The sequence below is a fragment of the Sapajus apella genome, unplaced genomic scaffold (genome assembly GCF_009761245.1).
Source record: "Sapajus apella isolate SASKATOON/1434 unplaced genomic scaffold, GSC_monkey_1.0 scaffold12, whole genome shotgun sequence".
In the NCBI taxonomy this organism is placed as follows: domain Eukaryota; kingdom Metazoa; phylum Chordata; class Mammalia; order Primates; family Cebidae; genus Sapajus; species Sapajus apella.
Window position 1 is genome coordinate 3610012 of NW_022436952.1, and position 6455 is coordinate 3616466.

The window sequence follows — 6455 nt, forward strand, 5'->3', positions numbered from 1 at the left end:
CGACAGGGGGCCTCTGGAGGGTGTCACACAGGGTCCCAACCCAATGCCCCTCCACTACCTTCCTCCACCCCTGAGCTCAGGTAAGGCCACCACATAGGTGTGTTGTCCCCAGCAGGACTTCACACACATCCATCCCCCACATGTAGGATCATGGCTCTTCTGTCCAGAAACTGCACCCCCTTCCTTCCTCCCAAATGATAGCCCTGGCTTAGCTTCACCTGTCTGGTGCCCGAAGTGCCCCTTCCTATTTAGGTACCCCTTTTAATCCCACCAGGAAACACTGGGGAAAAGAATACTGTCCTGAGTTGTGATGTGTTGTGTTGTTTTGTTTTGAGACGGAGTTTCACTCCTGTTGCCCAGGCTGGAGTGCAGTGGCACGATCTCGGCTCAACACAACCTCCGCCTCCCGGGTGCAAGCAATTCTCCTGCCTCAGCCTCCTGAGTAGCTGGGATTACAGGCATGTGCCACCATGCCAGGCTAATTTTGTATTTTAAGTAGAGACGGAGTTTCTCCATGTTGGTCAGGTTGATCTCGAACTCCTGGCCTCAGGTGATCCGCCTGTCTCAGCCTCTCAAAGTACTGGGGTTACAGGTATGAGCCACCGCGCCCGGCTGCCCTGAGTTCTAATTTGCTTCTGTCACTTTCCTACAAGCCAGTTACAGGCCCATCTAGGCCCCTGTTTCCCATCTTCATAATGGACCTGCTAGAGAGGAACATGCTGGTCCCAACCCTGGTCTTTTTGGGGATGACCTTTCTCAGCCACAAGATATGGCCATCCCTTCCCTTCCCCCGACCACATGCGCGCGCGCGCACGCACACACACACACACACACACACACACACACACCCCCTGCTGTCTCTTCTCCAGTTGTGACCCTGCCCTGCTATCCCCAAAGCCTCCTGTGTGGTCTGCCCCTCTCCCACCTCCCACCCCAGAAACTTGAGATCTGCCTCCTGGCAGCCTCTGCTCTTCCCCCTTTTCCCCACTCCCTGCCTACCCTCCACTTAGGATTGCATTGACCCTCCCATCCTCTCCCAGTGCCCCAGTCCCCTACAGGGCTGCTGTCTGCAGACAGTACAGCTGGAGGCTGGCCCTTCCCTGGGCCCTTCCCCACTCCCTGGAGCCCTAAGAACCTCCCCGTGGAGGGTTTACAAGGCTCATTGCATTCTTAAGGAAAGCTCCACTTCTCCCCACTCCCTCTAAAAATAAGAAACTTTCTCAGAGTTATGAAGGCCCCAGTTTACACTGTAACACAAACCCCTCTGGGCCTGGGCCCGGGCTTTAGGAATCGCCCGTTCCTAAACTCTCCTCTCACACACACAGCCAGGTTTGTTTCCACCGCAGCCTCTCCCTCGGTGTGAGGCGCTGGGGCTGCCCAGAGAGGCTCCTGCAGGCCTTGTCTCCAGAACAGACCTTGGAGGGCTTTCAGGAGTGGGGGTGGTCACAGATCCTGGGAGCTCGAGTTCCGGCATCCCACTGGGTCAGGGTCACAGAGCAGTCACATGTCACTTTGAATGAGTTTTGAACTGCACCTGAGAAATGGAGTTGGGAAACAGTCAAAGGCAATTGGACTTTTTTTTTTTTTTTAATGCTTTTTGGAGGAAAAAAAAAATCCTCTGTTGTTCAGTTAGCCTTCCATGATGTTAGAAAATTGCATTTATTTCCTGGACGGTCTGGTCTAGTTTCCCCTGGGTGGGGTGGAGGCTGAGCTCCCCTCCCTGCTGCTCCAACTTAGAAGTTTCTGGTTCTGCTCAGAGACCGGAACCCAGAAGGGAAGCAGAGACCCTGAGCCTCGGCCCTGCCAGGTTGCCCTCTCTCCCCACCATCCTGCCTCAGGAAGCCCCCAGCCCAACCCTCGAAAGTTGGGGAAGTTTTTTCAAGAACTGGGAGATTTCTCTGCCAGCAGCCAGGGTTTGCTGGGTGGCTGTCTGGGCCTGTTCCCACCCACCCTGGCTCTCTACTTGTGCCCTCCGTGTCTCCCAGACTCCCCACTTCTGTCTCAAGGCTCTTGGGGCAAGCCGACCAAGGGACAGCTGCAAAATATTTGTGCTGGGGAGCCATTTGCAGCCGGGTAGCTGCCAGGCCTGACTTGATGGGAACCCTGGGCCCTAGCCCAGCCCCAGCCCTTCCGCTGGAGCCCCAGTGGAGGAACCCCTCTTCCTGCAAGACCAAGAAGGCTAAGGTGAAGGAAATGACCTTGAGGCGCCTCCAGGAGACCAGGGGTCAGGCATGGTCAGCCCTCACTTGACAACCTACAGCTGAGCTGTGAGGATGGAGGGGTGGGCAGGGTAGGGAGGTGAGGGCAGTGGGTACTGATTCTAGAGGGTGGCATCAGGCAAGGTAGCAAACTGCCCACCCAAGCCTCAGTGATAGGCTGTCCACAGCTGGTCACCCTCTGTGTGCTAATAGAAAGGTTTCCAGGCCACAGCCTGGAGAGATGGAGAAAAGAAGGGCTCTCCCTCCCAGCCCCAGAAGAAGGACCCCACACACACCTCCCCTTGCCCTTGGTCTGCCCCTGCCTCTGCTCCTGGGGGAGGACATGGAGTGAGTAGACGGCTTAGGCCTCTAGCCGCAGCGGACCCATCTGGTTCCAATCAGGAGAACAGGTTCTCAGAGAGGACACATGGGGAGGGAGGCCACAGGCAACGAGGAGCCGGCCCGCACTGCAGCACCCCCACGCCCTCCCTGAGTGCGGCCCCTTTCCCATTTGGTCTCCTTTCACCCTCCAGATGGGCCCCACACACAGCCATGGGGGGCCATAGGGGGCAGGGAAACTTTAGGGGGCATGGGCCTCCCTTTCCTACCCAGTCATCTGACCACAGACCCAGACCTCTGCCAGAGTTAGACATTCAGCCCACAGAAGAAAGAAGAAAAGGGAAGGAAAGGAAGGGGCTAGAGGGAGGAAGAAGGACTGCAAACATAAAAAGAGCAAGCAGAGGCTCTAGAAGCCTTCGGGTCCCAGCTGGATCTTGTTATAAATGGGGAAACTGAAGTCCAGAGAAGGAAGTCTAACAGAACTGAGTGAGCTCAGCCCCAAGCCTGCTCGTGCATCACGCCCATATAACGGTCTCCACAACTCTAGACAGGAATTACCATTCCCATTTGACAGATGGGAAAATGGAGGCTCACAGGAGCAAAAGGTCTTACCTGCCCAACCTCACTCAGGTGCTCAGCACCCAGGTCTGCTTGATTCCAGAGTCTGGGCTCCAGGCTGCCCACCAGAAGGGACGGCTGCCTCGACAGCCCGAACCCCAAGGCCATCCATTTTCCTTTCCCCACCAGGTCCAGACTTTGACGAGGTGAGAACCTAGTTCTGGAGAAGCCCCGTCCAGGGTCTGCCTTGGTTCCTACCCCTTACTCATGCAGCCCCAACCTCAACCTCTGTCTTCAGGCCCAAGGACACAAGCCTGAGAAAAAAATAGCCTCTCTGGTTACGGCTTAGTGCCAGAGTTCTAATCCTGGCTCTGGATGACCTAGGTGTCTGGGCCTTGACTTCCCCATCAATAAAATGTACCGGGTTGTCTAAAACCGGGCATGACAGGGATTCTGTGACTCCCCAAACCTCCCTTCCTACCCTCCTGAACAAACTAGAGGCTTCCCCTTGGCTTGGGTGGTCTTAGACAAAGAGTTCTGACCCCAATTTCAGAATTTAGAGCTGGCAAGCAGACCAAGGGAAGCAGGGGACCCAGCCAGCCGTGGACGCCGCTGATTTCCCCGGGGACTGCCGCCTCCACTGAAAGCAATTTGTCATGCCCTGAATTAAGTGATTCCAATGAGGGTTTAATTTCAGTTTAATGGCTCTGTTTTTATGAGTAATTAAATACTATCGCATGGCGAAAATATGTTGTTTGCACTTTAGAGACTGTGTAAGGGCCCCGGAGGCCAATCCCACTGAGTTGCTGCTCCCAGGCTCCAGCAGCGCCTCCCCTGGTTTGGCTGGAATTGTCCAGGTAGTAGGGAAGGGGGCGGGGGACCTAAGGGAAAGAGATTGAGGGGTGGGGGATGAGGAGAGGGGTGGTCCTGGTGGCTCCTGCTCACTCAGCAGAGCCTGTTTCTAATTTTCTGCAGCTACTCCCCCCACTTCTACTCCCTGACCCCACCCTCCCCAACTCTGGGGCTTCAGACATAAGAGGAGACAGATCGCCCTGGGAGTGAGGAGCTGAGACCTCTGGTTGGCTGCAGCAGCATCTGCTCCCCCACAGGTGTGCCCAAAAGTCTGCCCCATTCTTCCGACCCAACATCCCAGCGGCCAGCCCACCTCCCAGCTCCATCCTGCCACTGCACCTTGACTTTCTCTTTCGAGGTCAGAGAGGCCTGGAACACGGGGAGTCTCTGTCAGGGAATGTTTCAGGTCTTTCACCACACAGCCCTAGAACAGCCCCCACACTGGAAAGGAGGCTGAGTAGGCGCCCCAATCCGGCATGCCTCCTAACATTCCTGGAGCAGCTTAGCGGCAGAATGTGGCTCGGGGACAGCGGGGTTAGGACAACCGGCCTTTTCCTGGAAGGAGGTGAAGAGATGGCAGTGGCTGGAACCTTAGGGCCTGAAGAACAGGCAGGGCCCAGAGGCTTGGCCAGCTCTCCAGAGATTCCCCCACCTGAATCCAAGGCTGGATTCAGTCCAAGTTTCCATTTTCCCTCCCTACTCCCACCCCACTTTCTTGCCAGTGGAAAACCCAACCCCCAACCCTCAGCTGACATCAGGGCTTGATCTCCACTAGTGATCTGGGAAATGGAAAACAAATGCTTGATGTACATCAGATGGGGGTTGCTGGCAGGCAGGATTTCCCATTCCCAGCTCCAAGCCAGTGGGAGGGAATGACGTCTCCAGGAGGCAGGGCAGGGCACTCAAGGACTTCAGTTCTCAAGTCCATCCAGGCTTGGTGGTGCCACCAGGACCTCCCTTCCACATCTCCCTGAGCTGCTGACACCTCTGTGACAACTAGAGAGACCATCCAAGAGTATTCCCACCACTTGGTTTTTTTTTTTTTTTTTTTTTTGAGACAGCATTTCACTCTTGTTGCCCAGGTTGGAATGCAATGGCGCGATCTTGGCTCACCGCAACCTCAGCCTCCCAGGTTCAAGCAATTCTCTTCCCTCAGCCTCCCGAGTAGCTGGGATTACAGGCATGCGTCATCACACCTGGCTACTTTCTTTGTGTATTTTCAGTAGAAATGAGGTTTCAGCATGTTAGCCAGGATGGTCTCAATCTCCTGACCTCGTGATCCGCCCTCCTCAGCTTCCCAAAGTGCTGGGATTACAGGCATGAGCCACCGCACCCAGCCGGGTAGTCCCACCATTTCAAGTGTGGGATGCCTAGGTGCAAACACGAGGCTGCTTTTATTTGCTTTTTGGTACTTAGGCTCCAGGATCCTGTGGGCACGAGCCTGGATAGGGGCAGTGTTTCTGTGGGATGTGACAGCCCTCTCCCAGAAGTGCGTGTTTATTCTCTAGTGGCAGACATCTCCCCACAAACCCTGTAGTGGGATCACCTAATGATCGAGAGTCCACTCACCGCAGTCAGGAGGGACGTGCGTGCTCCATGAATGTCTCACTCTCTATCTCCTCACATCGCACACGTGTTCGCACTCAGACACACCACACAAATGCACACCTTGCCTACACACCCCCAGACTCACACATCAAACAGGCATGCACACCCCCTAAAAGCCCATGTGCTCTCACATTTTGGGTATCACTGCATTGTACTCACTGTCATGCATACATGCACACATACTCCACAAACACACGTAGGTCACAAAGGCACACCCAGCCCATGCACACAGCTACTTCCAAGCCAACTTGGCTTTTTTTGGAAGCCCGTGAAAGAAAAAGGACTTTCTACCATCACTGTCAAGGGTGCAAGGCTAGAGCACCGGGAAGGGGACGAGAGACAAGGGGAGTTGGAAAAGATGCCTTAGGGAAAGAGATACTTTCCCTAAACTTGGAACCTAAAACTTAGTCTTCAGCCTACACCACCTCCCACCCCTACAGGCCTTGGCCTATGCTCCAGAAGTGGGGGGCTCTGTGAAGAGTGGCTGGGGCTGAGGGAACAACCCTCAACACGGCTTTGTTCTTTATCTCCTGATGCTGGTAGCCGCCATGGTGCCTCAGGGAGACCAGAAGGCTGCAGACATCACTGCTGGGGCAGAGCTAGAGAGATGGAACTGTGGACCCAGCCTCAAGATACAGACCAGCCAAGTGCCAACAAAGGCAGATCCCAGTGAGACCTGAAGCCTGGGAGTGTCTCTGGAGCTGGAGAAGGGACTGAGCATCCAGGACACAGCCAGGCAGGAGGGAGCATCCTCAGCAGGCAGCAGGCTCAGTGCGCGGTCTCCAGACTGCCTGCAATCTCCTGGGAAAAGGCCCCCACCGAAAGATCAGCTTCTGCTCCTGGGCCCCTACCCCTACACACACACACACACACACACACACACACACACACACACACACA